This window comes from Schistocerca nitens, chromosome 8 (assembly GCF_023898315.1).
Source record: "Schistocerca nitens isolate TAMUIC-IGC-003100 chromosome 8, iqSchNite1.1, whole genome shotgun sequence".
NCBI lineage: Eukaryota > Metazoa > Arthropoda > Insecta > Orthoptera > Acrididae > Schistocerca > Schistocerca nitens.
Window position 1 is genome coordinate 601654978 of NC_064621.1, and position 15684 is coordinate 601670661.

Sequence of the window (15684 nt, forward strand, 5' to 3'; positions counted from 1 at the left end):
AGCAACAAGACCGTTTAGCAAAAGAATGACTGAAGAACAGGGCCCAACGTAATGGGGAAGTGACTCAGTCATACATATGGAAAGTTTTGGCCCTCTGCCAAATTGTAAATCTGAATATGATAGAAGGTGACAAAATCTCACATTTGATAAACGGAGATGCAAAAAGCATCTACATCTACATGAATACTCTGCAAATTGCACTTAAGTGCCTGGCAGAGGATTCGTTGAACCACCTTCACAATTCTGAGCACATGGAAAAAATGAACACCTGTATCTTTTGTGGGAGCTCTGATTTCCCTTATTTTATTGTGATGACCATTTCTCCCCATGTAGGTTGGGTTCAACAAAATATTTTTGCATTCAGAGGAGAAAGTTGGTGATTGAAATTTTGTAAGAAGATCCCACCACGATGAGAAACGACTTTGTTTTAATGCTGTCCACCCCAAATCCTGTATCATGTCTGTGATACTCTCTCCTCTATTTCTCTATAATACAAAACATTCTGCCTTTCTTTGAACTTTCTTGATGTACTCTGTTAATCCTATCTGATAAGAATCCCACACTGTGCAGCAGTACCAAAAGAGGATGGACAAGTGTAGTGTAGGCAGTCTCTCTAGTAGACCTGTTGCTCTTCTAAGTGTTCTGCCAATAAATCAGTCTTTGGTTCACCTTCACCACACCATTTTCTGTGTGTTCTTTTCAATTTAAGTTGTTTGGAATTGTAATTCGTAGGTATTTAGCTGAATTTACAGCCTTTATATTTGATTGATTTATCATGTAACCAAAGCTTAATGGATTCCTTTTAGCGTTCATGTGGATGACTTCACACTTTTCATTATTGAGGGTCAATTGCCAATTTTTGCATCGTGTAGATATCTTTCCTAAACCATTCTGCAATTTGTTTTGATCTCCTCATGGCTTTACTAGACAGTAAAAAACAGCATCATGTGTGAACAAGATTTGATGGGTGCTCTGATTGTTTCCAAAATTGTTTACATAGATAAAGAACAGCACAGGGCCTACAACACTATCCAAGGGAACACCAGAAATCATTTCAGTTTTACTCAACAATGTGCACCAAGCTCTTCCGATAAGGAGTGTCATAACAACCAAAGAATTCATCAAGTTTTGCCAGCACGTAGAAAAAATGATACAGAAAAGAACTGGATGAAAGAAGTAAGAACGACTTCCAAATGTGGTTGCTAAGATAGTTGTGGTTGACCACCATGACCTCACCTTTCTCATATGCAAGGTAGTAAGGGAAGAGATACAGTAGTTTATGGCAGCCATAAATGTTGGACTAAATACACAAGAGACAGTAACTATAAATGTCAACACCATACAAATGGAAGTAATAGAGGAAAATGTTGAAGAAGAGGTGTACTGATCTTTAGCACCATTCTGTCACCAGTCGGATGCACGATGAAGAATGGACTCAGCCAGCTTGAATTTATGCCACATTCATCAAATGACAACCCAGCATCAGACAAATACAATAAAACTAACCTCTCTGGCAAGTATAATGCCCCAAGAACAGACATTCGGGGGACAATGGGCAATACGCAGGCCTACTTCCACTACGAATGCACTGCACACACAGTATGCATTTGCAGAGAAAGAAGATAAGTGTACAATGACTGTTACACTTAATGATGTCAACCATCACAACAGTCCTATTCATGGCACTCAACTGTAGATTAATCTAGTCGACCTGAGGGACAAAGTCCATTGTTGTAGCCTGGGAGCAGCCATTCCCCGTCCTTATACAGAGATAACAGCTGCTCACCTAGTGGAAAACTAAGTGAAGTGACCATCTATGGAGGTGAGGCAGCCACAGATGAAAATCCTCTGTGAATGACAGTAACAAGGATGTCAGTAAATCTCATCAATGTCAATGCTTTCTGGGTGCTAGTCGACTCGGGCTTCTTTTTCCATTATGTCAAATGCTTATCATCACCAGCGAAAAAAGATTAATATGAGGTTGGTTGAAAAGTTCTCGAAACAGAATAGAAAAAAAGTACTTACATCACTGAGATTTTTTTATTTTTCAATGTAGTCTCCTTGTAGATTAATGCACTTGGTCCAACGATGTTCCAGTGCCTTGATCCCATCTCGAAAATGAGTTTCCTACAGGCCTGCTAAATAGTTGTCTACTCCAGCTATCAGTTCTTTGTTTGAAGTGAATCTTCGTCCACCAAGAATAATTTTCAGTTTTGGGAAGAGATGGAAGCCTGACGGAGCCATATCAGGTGAATGAGGCAGGTGTGGCAACAATTCATATCTTAGTTTGCGTAATTTTGCCATGGTGACGGCATGTGTGCAGGCGCGCATTGTCGTGATGGAAGATGACTTTCTTCCTTGCTAAACCTGGCCTATTTTCTTGTATCTTTGCTGCAATTTGTCCATGGGGCTAGCTTAGTATTCTCCAGTCATTGTTTACCCAGTTTGGAGATAATCTATGAACAGAATCCCCTTCACATCCCAGAACACTGATGCCATGACCTTTCCTGCTGAAGGAATTGTCTTTGTTTTCTTTGGTGGCGGAGAATCAGCATGTTTCCACTGCTTTGACTGTTGTTACGTCTGGCGCATAGTAGTACACCCAAGTTTCATCTGTGATCACAAACCGGTGCAAAAAATCTTGTTTGTTTCTCCCAAAACAGGCCAAACATTGTTCCAATATGTCCATTCTCATGTGTTTTTGATCCAGCATCAAGAGTCGCGGCACCCGTCTTGCAGTGCAGATAATTTTTTCATTTCTAATTCTTCATTTAAAATGTGATATATCCTTTCAGATGACATCATTAGCAATTTCACGCACTTTCAATCGGCAATCCTCCATGACCATTTTGTGCACTTTTGCAATGATTTCTGGAGTAGTGACACATCTTGGCTGACCACTGTGTCGATCATCATTGAAGCTCTCCTGACCAAATTTAAATTCATTTGTCCACTTGGCAACAGATGAATATGAAGGAGCCGAGCCTCCCAGTGTATTCTGGATTCGGCATGAATGTCCTTTGCTTTCATACCTTTCTTTATGAAGTACCTAATCACTGCTCGAATCTCAATTTTTTCCATCTTCACAAATCACTACGTGGGATCAACAACAGAGCCATGTCGCCACCACAGCTCTCTTCCAAGAGCAATGATGTGGCATGTGTTTACAGGCAACAGTCCAATGACTATCATGTGAACAACTCATTGCGCTAGTGCTGACCTCTCATGGTGATTACGAGAACTTTTAAAACCACCCTCATATATAAACAATTGTGTTGAAGGTCGCAAATGGAAAATATGTCCAGTCAACAGGAACATGTACTGCAAGAGTAACTATCAATGACAGAACACAGTGTTTCGAATTTGTCATTTTCAACACAATGTAGCCATGATGCTGTTCTCGGATGGGGCTTTCTGCAGGTAGCACAATCAGTCACAGAACTTGGAAGATCAGTACTCTAGACTGACAAAGCTGTTCCAAAAAGCACATATAACAAAATTGCTCTTGGTGGTTGTTTGCTATTGAAGGCGACATTACCCCACCATCATTAATGGGATGGGTTACAGGTATCAGTCAAGATCTTCAGTTAAACTGTGAAGCTTTTATTGATTGCAAAAAGCTACTAAGACTCACAAAAGGAATCTACATCCCACTGATGATTGCAGGTGCTCAAGAATATTGCAGGTGGTCGAGAATAACTTTGGATCACTAATTGTCATACAGAGCCACAATTCACCCTACAGGTATGTGTTTAGGGACAGCTAAACCAGTCCCGATAGGGCAGCTTAATGCCAGTGATGAAGAACCATTCTCTGCTACCACTACTGCCAATGCAGGTTGGGGGGAGCCATTAACAAAGTGACAATAGGATATGCCCCGGCGGAGCAACAATGTTGGGGTGTACTAGCTGCTCTGTGTCATTTTTTGGATGCTTTCAAATCAAAAGACAGACCAAGGGGCCCATCCCACAACACTGCAGCAACACAGAGGCTCATCTCCCTTTCCCCCTAATTAGTTGGCATTCATACAGTATCTTACCAGCTAAACAAGGGATAATCTTGGAGGAAGTGGAGAATATGCTGCAAGATAACTTCACTGAACCTTCAGACAGTCCTATGGTCCTTGTCAAAAGAGATATCGTACACGACATTTCTGCATCAACTACCAACTGAACAAAATCATGAGGAAAGATGTCTATCCACTGCCATGCATTGACACCCTAGACTACTTTAAACGAATAGAGTGTTTCTCAACTATGGACATGCAGACAGGTAACTATCAAATCGAGATTGACAAGGCAGACCAGGAAAAAAGACTACCTTTGTATCCCCTGATGGCCTGTATGAGAGTAAAGTTAAGCTGTTTGGACTGTAATATTCCAACCACTTTCAAACTATGATGGATAACCTACAACAAAACCTTAAATGCACAATGTGACTATGCTGTCTGGTTGACATTGTCATTTTTGCGAAGACATTCAAAGAACATCCAAGCCACCTGACAACCATGTTCATGCATGCTCAGATTGCAGGCCTTCACCTGAATCCCATAAAGTGCCTCTTCACTGCTCAAGTAATAAAAATATTGGGCATCTAATGAATGGTGGTGGAGACTGTCACAGTCCAGAGAAAATAACAGCAGTCATAGATTTTTCTGACAACTCAGCAAATTTGTGATGTAATAAATTCTTTTGAATGTGAATCAGCAAGTCATAAAGGACTTCTGCACCAAGGCACATCCATTGCAAGATCTACTGCAAGGAGACACTGAATTTTCCTGGAATAAGGCACAAGAAAGATATTTCCTTGTCCTGAAGCAGGCACTTAACAGTTTCTCCAGTCCTAGCCTTGTATGACGAGAATGCTGAGACAGAGATTCACACCAACATTAGTGGTCATGTGATAGGTGCATTTCCAACACAGATTTGGGAAGGTGCTGAAAATGTGATAGCTTATGCTTCCAGAGTACTCTACATCTACACCTACATCCATACTCCGCAAGCCACCTGATGGTGTGTGGCAGAGGGTACCTTGAGTACCTCTATCGGTTCTCCCTTCTATTCCAGTCTCATATTGTTTGTGGAAAGAAAGATTGTCGACATGCCTCTGTGTGGGATCTAATCTCTCTGATTACCCTCATGGTCTCTTCGCAAGATATACGTAGGAGGGAGCAATATACTGCTTGACTCCTCGGTGAAGTTTTGTTCTCGGAACTTCAACAAAAGCCTGTACCGAGGTACTGAGCGTCTCTCTTGCAGGGTGTTCCACTGGAGTTTATCTGTCATCTCCGTAACACTTTTGCGATTACTAAATGATCCTGTAATGAAGCGCGCTGCTCTCCATTGGAATTTCTCTATCTCTTCTGTCAACCCTATCTGGTACGGATCCCATACCGGTGAGCAGTATTCAAGCAATGGGCGAACAAGTGTACTGTAACCTACTTCCTTTGTTTTCGGACTGCATTTCCTTAGTATTCTTCCAATGAATCTCAGTCTGGCATTTGCTTTACCGACGATTAATTTTATATGGTCATTCCATTTTAAATCACTCCTAATGCCTACTCCCAGATAATTTATGGAATTAACTGCTTCCAGTTGCTGACCTGCTATATTGTCGTTAAATGATAAAGGGTCTTTCTTTCTATGTATTCGCAGCACATTACACTTGTCTACATTGAGATTCAATTCACGTCAGTTGAACTACTCTGCAAGTGAGAAAGAGTATCCTTGGATTTTTTTGGGCCTTCATCAAGTTTTGGCCACACTTATTTGGCAAACCATTCACTGTTATGACAGATGATCATTCTCTATGCTGGCTGATTAGTCTGAAGTATCCATTACGTTGACTTGCAAGATGCGCACTGAAGCTTCAGAAGTACGACATAATATTGGTGTACAAAAGTGGATGCAAACAAAGCAGCATGGATAAAATCTCAGTTATCGCTGGATTAAATGACACTGCTGCTGAACAGAGGGAAGATCCGGCATTTCAGAAAACTTGAAGGAAGAGAGACTGACCAAAGGGGAACTCCTCCATTTAATAAATGGAACATTGAATAAGAGGAAATACAATCCAGTAGGCAGAAATGGTTGCTAATTAGTTATTTACATGTTGCATACATCATATGAACAATTCTTTTATCAAATTATGTGGAACAAGTCAGTTTACAGGATTAGTGTTAACGTTAATGAACATAATGCTATTTTAGGTCCTAACTCATACAGCTACATTTTCTTGTTTTTTGTTACTGGCTACCAGTTTTTAAATAAAAATTCGCCAGCGGAACAGGAATTGTCCTGGAGAAATGATTTAAGATGTGATTTAAAACTTGGTTTGCTACATGTTGGACATTTTATGTTTTTGAACAAATGAGCAATAATTTTGGTTGTTGTTTGTTGAGCTCCTTTCTGAGCCATTGATGGCTTTAATAAAGGGTAATAAAGGTCAATTTTTCTTCTAGTGTCATGTGTATGGAAATTACTATTATTCTCAAATTGTGAAGGATTATTTTTGATGAATTTCATTAGCGAATATATGCACGGCAATGGTGCAGTTAAAGTGTGTAACTCCTGTAAAAGGTAACTACACTACACCGTAATTTATTTCGTTAGACATTATTTAGTAGAAATGTGCATAATATGTCAGGTGGTTGATTAGTTTGTTTCCAGCACTAGCAGTTATATGAAAAGCAAAAATAGCTGAACATAATTGTTTGAGAAGCTCTTCTTCCTGTTCAAGTTTTCATCTATACCGTATTGTACACCTAGTGACTCTCAGGTAAAATAGTTGATGCAACTTTATGAATGAAGAAATTCCGTAACAACAATGCATTTTATACTTAATGTTCATTTAAATGAAATATGTTATTTTCAATTCTCTTCTATAAGATGAAATCAAACTGCAGCACAGAAGTCAGGTTTTCATCAGGACAGAAAAGAAGACACCTAAAAGCCCAGCACAAAGACTGCAGCTGCAGATGGCACTCCTCTCTCTCCCTATATGGTTTATAAAGTCAAACACTTGTACCTTAGCTGGTGTGAAGGGGGGATCCAAGGTTCAAGTGGCTGGATTGATTCGATAATGTTCAATGACTGGTTCAACAAGAGTCTCCTACCTTATGCAAAGAGAAAGGATGGGTGTAAGGTCATTATTGGTGATAAAATATCAGGCCACATGTCCATTGATATAATCCATTCCTTTGAAGAAAATAACGTAAGTTTTGTGCTACTTCTGCCAAAATCAACACATATTTGCCTGCCCTTTGACATGGCATTTTTTTGCCTTTTGAAGGCTGCATGACAGAAAGTTTTGAACACTTGGAACATGAAGAACAGAGGACCACTGCCAAAGATCAAATTCAGCCTTCAATGAAGTTGGTACCAGAACTCAAGAAAATGTGAAATCTGGATTTCCTGTATCTGGTATAGTTCCTTTCAGTCCAGACAAGGTGTTACATAAAATTCTTGACAGCGAAGGAAAGGGCATCTCTGCAGACTCTTCTGGGTTAGGAATCTTTACTGAGCATTTACAGAGGACCCAAAAAGAAAACACATCCACGGGGAGGTGGTGGAAGGTTAAAAGTTGTTCCTGGAAAAGGTGTCGTAGCCTTTGATGTCAAAAACAGAGATGGAATAGTTGGTAGCTGTCTGTGCTTGGAACCTGATGAAGACCATGAGTTTTCAGAAGTAACAGGTGAAGGACGCAAAAGTTTAGATTCCAGTGAAATGGAAGGAAATCAAGAGCCGCAGAAAAAAAATGTATTGGGGTTGGGAACTAGGTTTTGATCACATTAAAAACAAATGGCGGAGACTGAAATAAATCTTACGTTGGCAAAATAATTGCAATGACAGGAGCTGAAATCACTATGAGTTTTCTGAGGAAGGAGGTCACTCCCAAGGGAACATATTTTGTCCACCCCACATCAGTTGATGAAACAGTTGTCAAGCCTCAAGTGATATTGTGACAAGAGTGGCAGCCAGGGACATAAGATGAGGAAGATTTCAACTCATTTCTAAACTTAAAAGATGTTGGAAAAGAAAACCTTTCTTGGTGTTCATTTAATTTCCATTAACAGTCATTATCTGTTAGTATACTGTGTGAAGTATCAATAAATAACATATTTTCTGTTCCTTTTATTAATGACAACACAAGGTAACTGCACTTCAATCATATAAATAACAGTTTTAACAGTGTCCTCCTGTGAAATAACGCCTCCCGTGACCCTGTAGAAATAATACCGTAAATTATTTATGTCTACGGAAAGATATATTTTGCGTTAACTGCAGCGATCATGTGACGCTGATTATCTGAGTGTTAATGCCTAGCTTACTGTGATCGGCGTGGCATTTTATCCTCTCAAACTATCAGATTCTATCTTGTCAGACATTTTAGTTCTAGTGAGTTCTGTTTCTTCATATTGTAATTATTCCTTGTGTCTTATGACATATCATGCATCGCAATTACTGCAATATTATTATTTTCCACGATGATTTCCTCTGCTGATGAATATTCTAATTTCTGAACAGGACTAAACTTTGCAAACGATAACTAATTTTTGCTGTAAGTTGGCAAATTCCATTGTGTTTTCTTTGCAGAAGATGTCTGCCATGAAATTTGTAAATGTACGAAACAATTTTTCTAGGTAATAAACTGAATTATTGTGAAATAAAAACGGGATGGTTGGTTTTCACAAAATTATTGTATTTCCAGAGTCAGATATACTATATGTCATCGTTAGTTTACCCCACTACTGGACACTAATATAAAAAATATTTTTCTTGGCAAAGTTTTACCCTGCTCTTTAAAAGCTAAAGCTAGCCGGTATATCAGCACAAAAATAAATAAATAAAAAAAAGAAAACAAACGAATGACTTCTTCCAGAACTTCGCTAACAGAAACTACAAAAGGTAAATTTCATGTTACTAACTTAGCTTATAAAAGTTACTATTTACTGTCAATAGAAGTAGTCTCAATTATAACATATTCTCTCTCTTTAAGAAGATTTAACATTCTTTCAAGTAAAATATAAATAATAAGTTATATATGAATCGCGCACAACTGTGTGGCCATGATTTATAGTATATCTTGCAATTTTGTGAAAACCAAATTTCTCTATATCTAATATGAAAATTTTATTCTTTTTCATACTACAATCTGATGTACTCCATTACGATCTGCTGTAATCAACAACAACTCCATGTATTCGAAACCAAAAAGCAACGAATAAGGTAAAGTCACACAAATGAATTTTTTATTTTTGCTCTGTCAAGGTCGTAGTTTTTTTCTTCAGAAAAAATTTCCTTTGTTGCTCAGTAGAAGTCAAATCGTAGTTAGAAGTAGTATTTATTAATCAGTGAATTTTGGAAGGGAGTACTATGGAAAATCAAAATTTTCAAAAGCGACGCAAGATTGTTTATTCGTGTGCAAAAGGGAACGCGAAATGGCCGACTTGGCCGAGCACTGATAAATGGGCGTCGCATCGAGGAAAATTAATTAATTCATTCTTGTGAGTTGTTATTACTGTGATTATTTTGTGTTAATTTTAAGAGCAAATTTTCGTGTGACGGTTTTTCTGACTTTGAATAATTTTTAGATATGGTAAAAGTAGGAAAGACAGATAATTTCTCCAGTAAAGCCGACTCTACTGGCCAGGCGGTTCTAGGCGCTTCAGTCTGGAACCGCGCGGCCGCTATGGTCGCAGGTTCGAATCCTGCCTCGGGCACGGATGTGTGTGATGTCAGGTTAGTTAGGTTTAAGTAGTTCTAGGGGACAGATGACCTCAGATGTTAAGTCCCATAGTGCTCAGAGCCATTTGAACCATTTTACCACTAAAGTATTGGCTTCGTCTGTTAATATTGATAGCGAAGCAGAAAATAACAATGATTCTTTAATAGATCTGATCTTTGACCCATTAGAAAACCCACTACTTGATTCGAACATGGCAGCAAATTTAGAAAACGCACAGCCAAATGCCGACGCTAATATAGGCGCCGAGCAGAGCGAACGAGAGATGAAAAAGACGCAATCTCAGCCGTAAATGGCTCTGAGCACTATGGGACTCAACTGCTGTGGTCATAAGTCCCCTCAGCCGTAACGGATGAAAGCATTTTAGTCCAGTGAAACTGTCAGAAAAAAAGCCTGTATCTTGCAAAAGGTGGGGTAGAAGATTTTATATTTTTAACTCGTTCATATTGTTGGAAAGGTTAGAAAACGAAGTTTTGCCAACAAAATTTCTCTTGAGAAAACTTTCTGCAGTCAAAAAACTTCGAAAATTTCGGACTTTTTTAAGTTTTTTGAAAATATCTCAGTTTCATTTGCTCCTATCGCTTTGACGTCTATTTTCTTTTTTAAAGAGCACAAAATTCTCTACAAATTTGATTCTTACCATTTTTTCTACTCCCAGTATCTAGGGCGCTACAGCACGTCAAAAAATACCATTTTTTTCAAATTTAGAGCAAAGTGGCAAATTACCTAATTTTTGAACACTGTTATTTCAGTTTCTATTTGTGTAGTATAAACATATTACTCATCATGTTATTCATTGGAATTTACCATCTCACTCTGCTGCAGGGCCAGGACAAACAGCATCATATTCAGTAACTACGAACACATTCACGTCGGATTGCGTGAATTTTGTTTGTGTTACAATATGTAATACGATTGCATGCAGGTGCCGTACATTTTCTACAGTTGATTGACGTTAATGATCAGTTATAAGAAAAAGTATGTAGGAATTGTTCTTTAGCGGACAAAAGCGTATTTATTCTTTGGCCTTCGTTCCAGTGGAAAATGCGAAGTCAGGTGGGTCGAGTAAATTTTTTGTCATTGATGGAGGGTACCTTATCCACAAAGTGACTTGGACTCGAAATGTTTGCTTCAAGTCAGTAGCCCAAAGCTATGTTTCTTACCTGCAACGTCATTTTGGATCTCAATTTGCTATTGCATTTGATGTGCATCCATGTGAGGGAGACAAATGTAGCACAAAGAGTGCTGAGAGGATTCGTAGGTCCAAAAAGCATTCTTCGGTTGACGTTGTGGTTGAATCCGAGATGGTGAACCAAGTCCCTCAAGACAAGTTCTTGTACAACGAAAGAAACAAGATGCGTTTGATCACACTTCTTAAAAAGGAATTTCTGGAGTGTAGCATTGAATTGCTCCAGGCACAAGAAGATGCTGACGTTATGATTGTAACATCTGCCATTTCAAGAACCAAAGATTTTGGAAGTGTTGTCATTGTAGGAGAAGATGTTGACCTGTTTGTGCTCATGACCAGTTTGGGGCAAGGCATTGAAAACTTATTTTTCTTAAAGAAGAAATGCAGAAGACAAGTGGTTTTCCAATGCAGCTTACAAGTTTCACAGTGAATATATTCTGTTCACTTAGCCTTTAGTGGATGTGATACAACATCCCCTTTTTTTGGTCAAGAAAAAATTAAGTGCTGCAATATTGTTGCGAAAAATGAACACCTAACCTCAGCGCTTTGCACGTTCAATAAACCACATGCTACCCGTGCAGAAATAATAACAGCAGGAGAACAGGTTACTATCACATTGTATAGTGGAGGTGTCAGCAGTTCCCACACACTAGACCATTTGCGGTACCAGCTATTCGCCAAGTCTGCCACAAAAAGCAAACTGAATCTTGCACGGTTGCCACCTACACAAGATGCTGCACATCATTCGTTGCGGACTTACCAACAAGTCCAAAGTTGGATGGGGAACTGGAAACCTCCTGAGAAATGGGGCTGGAATCACAGTGACCACGGTCCAATACCCGTTATAATGAGCCAAGATCCAGCACCTGAAGCACTTCTTCACATTGTTTCATGCTCATGCAAGCTGAATTGTGGCGGAGCGTGCTCCTGCAGAAAATCGGGTTTGAAATGTTCTTCAATTTGTAAGAAATGTATTGGGGTCAACTGTGAAAACGTGCCAAAATTTTTACATGAAGACAATGAAGATGATGATATGGAGGATGTTGAAGAAACCGCTGACGAAATCAACGAACTTGCTGAGGCTGACTCGCTGTTTAAAGACGAGGTCAATCTGGGATCAACTCTATGTACAGACCTTGAATCCGTAACTCAAGGTATTTCTGGTGACACTGAGGAACCTGGCCCATCAAAACGTTGGAAGTGATGCTCATATCTGTCTCAAGTGCGCTAAAGTGCGATATTACAAGTATTGCACACCCAGAACTGTCAACATTTTCTAGTAACTGACAATGCATTTTAATTGTAATAGAGCCACTTATTTTCGTTGTCAACTGCGTGGCTTTTATACACAAGAATAATTACCTACCTAATTACGTTGCCTATTGCAGCTAATAATAGTTCAGTTTCCTGAGGCAAATTATTTTGTGTGTGTGTGTGTGCGTGTGTGTGTGTGTCTTAATGATGTATTTTTATATTTATAGTTTTACAAATACCAGGGCAGAGGTGCCCCATAGTGAACTTGAGGTAGTGATGTAAGAATCACAATAGTTGGGTGCCCAGCAATCCTCATGTTGCATACAGAGAAATTGAATACCTGAAAGTGAGGTGGTAAATTCCAACATATAACATGACGTATAATGTATTTATACTACACAAACAGAAACAGAAAAAATAGCGTTCAAAAATAAGGTATCTTGCCACTATGCTCAAAATTTGAAAAATTCGTATTTTTTTAGGCGCTGTAGCGCCTTAGATATTGGGAGTAGAAAAAATGGCAAGAATCAAATTTGTAGAGAATTTTGTGCTCTTTAAAAAAGAAAATAGACGTTAAAGCCATAGGAGCAAATGAAACAGATATTTTGAAAAAACTGAAAAAAGGCCGAAATTTTCCAAGTTTTTTGACTGCAGAAAGTTTTCCCAAGCGACATTTTGTTGGCAAAACACGGTTTTCTAATCTTTCCAATCATATGAACGAGTTGAAAAAATAAACTCTTCTACCCCACCTTTTGCAAGGTATATCTGCAATTTGACTGGACTATTTCGCTGGACCCGCTTACCGCCTTCTTACAAAAACTTTAAATGCGCGATCGCAAACAGTTAAAATGCGATCGCGAAATTAGAGTCGAACTAGGCACAATTAAATCCGAGGTAATTACAATGAAGGCAGCTTACGCTCCAATTTTAAATCAAGTCGCGAAACTTGATGTGAGCTAGTTGAAAACCTCTCACGATGAAGTAAAGACGAATGTGGAAACTTTAACCTCTGCAGTCGTCAACATTAATCTCAGCAACCAGAAAATCCTGGACGAACAAGTAGAAAGTCACAGAAAACAATTAAATAAAGGCATATCCAATTGGATAAGGAATCTGAAATGGATTCTAAAATAAATGTAGCAGTCAACAATGGTACAGCGCGTACGCGCAGAGACTGACGAAGAAAATCCTATGTGGAAGCGAGAGATAAACACCCGCATAAGGAACCTGGAAAGGGTTATGTCAGGTGATACCAGATCGGAAAATAATTTTCTATCACATTGTGATAATCCTATCATTGACACTAAACCCACTTACGGGAATGAAAAAATATTTCAGCCACCAGATATAACGCACGTCAAAGCCAAACACGAAAATGAACCGTGTGCTACACCACTAAGATATAACAAAGTTTGTTGAAACATCGTCATTTCCAAACTTTTTCCGGAGACAAGAAGTCAGTTCACCCCATTGTTAACTATATATGACGGTAGTATTTGTTCCCGAAAGAACAGTTACCGTCGATGACCATGCAGCTTTGCTCGAAATGAAATGATAATTAAATAGATACCCTAGCTGCAAGCAGGCGTTGATACACTTCATTGGGGATATGTTGAAAATGTGTGCTCCGACCGGGACTCGAACCCGGGATCTCCTGCTTACATGGCAGACGCTCTATCCATCTGAGCCACCGCGGGCACAGAGGATAGTGCGTCTGCAGGGACTTATCCCTTGCACGCTCCCCGTGAGATCCACATTCCCAACATGTCCACAACACTACATTCGTAGTGCGCGTAATAGATGTTTGCCCATCATACTCATTACTCGTGGCAGATTAATCTACCAAGTCCCGTACGAGTTCGGGCATAGCGTGTGCGTTCGCACAAGAAGGTCAAAGGCCGGGAACCCATATTTTTAACTATATATGACGGTAGTATCTGTTCCCGAAAGAACAGTTACCGTCGATGACCATGCAGCTTTGCTCGAAATGAAATGATAATTAAATAGACACCCTAGCTGCAAGCAGGCGTTGATACACTTCATTGGGGATATGTTGGCCGGCCGAAGTGGCCGTGCGGTTAAAGGCGCTGCAGTCTGGAACCGCAAGACCGCTACGGTCGCAGGTTCGAATCCTGCCTCGGGCATGGATGTTTGTGATGTCCTTAGGTTAGTTAGGTTTAACTAGTTCTAAGTTCTAGGGGACTAATGACCTCAGCAGTTAAGTCCCATAGTGCTCAGAGCCATTTGAACCATTTGGGGATATGTTGAAAATGTGTGCCCCGACCGGGACTCGAACCCGGGATCTCCTGCTTACATGGCAGACGCTCTATCCATCTGAGCCACCGCGGGCACAGAGGATAGTGCGTCTGCAGGGACTTATCCCTTGCACGCTCCCCGTGAGATCCAACATGTCTACAACACTACATTCTATTAGGCGCACTACGAATGTAGTGTTGTGGACATGTTGGGAATGTGGATCTCACGGGGAGCGTGCAAGGGATAAGTCCCTGCAGACGCACTATCCTCTGTGCCCGCGGTGGCTCAGATGGATAGAGCGTCTGCCATGTAAGCAGGAGATATCAGGTTCGAGTCCCGGTCGGGGCACACATTTTCAACATATCCCCAATGAAGTGTATCAACGCCTGCTTGCAGCTAGGGTGTCTATTTAATTATCATTTCACCCCATTGTCTTCATACGAACGTTCGAGAACATCTCACCACGATGTTGGACGGAGCATCAGAAGATACAGTTCGTTATGTCGCACATCACAGGTGATGCAGCTGTGTGGGCGAGCGAAACATCAGAAGTTTGTGACACACTAGCAGATTTTGAAAGAGCGTTTCTTTCTAAATACTGGTCCGCGGGTATTCAGGAGCGATTGCGTAAAGAAGTGTTTTCCCCCGATTTGTACAACCCGCGTAAGGGAAGCTTGCGGAAATACTTCGAAAGACATATTGCAAAGACGAGGTATTGGTCGGAGTCAATCTCTCACAAAGAAGTGCTCCGCATACTAAAGGCAAAACTTCCTATCCACCTAAGAGAAAAGTTGATTAATGTACTTGGAACAGTTTCTGTCCGTGATCGACTCACTCGATCTCATCCAAGAAGACGCTAAATCGTATCGGGCTTATTCCAACAGTGCAGTAGCTATCACAATAGTGATAGCACTAACGTCACTGACGGTAACAAACAACATCAGAGTGCAAAAAACCAGCACGCAAAAGTGAACGCGGCTGCCTATAATCAAAATAACCACTCAGCAAATGAACCAAACACGAATTACGGAAATAATAATTAGAATCATAACAACGGTAATGCGGCAAATGGTTCCAATAGAAAACGGAAGAATGGTAACGGGAATGGTTACAATGATTCCAACCACGATAGGAAAACACCATGGAAAAAACAGCCGGGAAATTCCTGGAATAATAGCAGTAATGTACCGCTCCAGCAAGGGGCAGATGACAGGAACGAATGTAGTCAGCGAAATCCTAAT

General features: G+C 40.0%; 1 non-coding gene across 1 annotated transcript; it reads right to left on the reverse strand.

Annotated features, from left to right (window-relative positions):
• Window positions 1-14462: 14462 nt before the first annotated feature.
• On the reverse strand, window positions 14463-14537 carry Trnat-ugu (transfer RNA threonine (anticodon UGU)). The gene has a single exon. It is a non-coding gene; the product is annotated as a tRNA-Thr (tRNA).
• Window positions 14538-15684: the final 1147 nt, after the last annotated feature.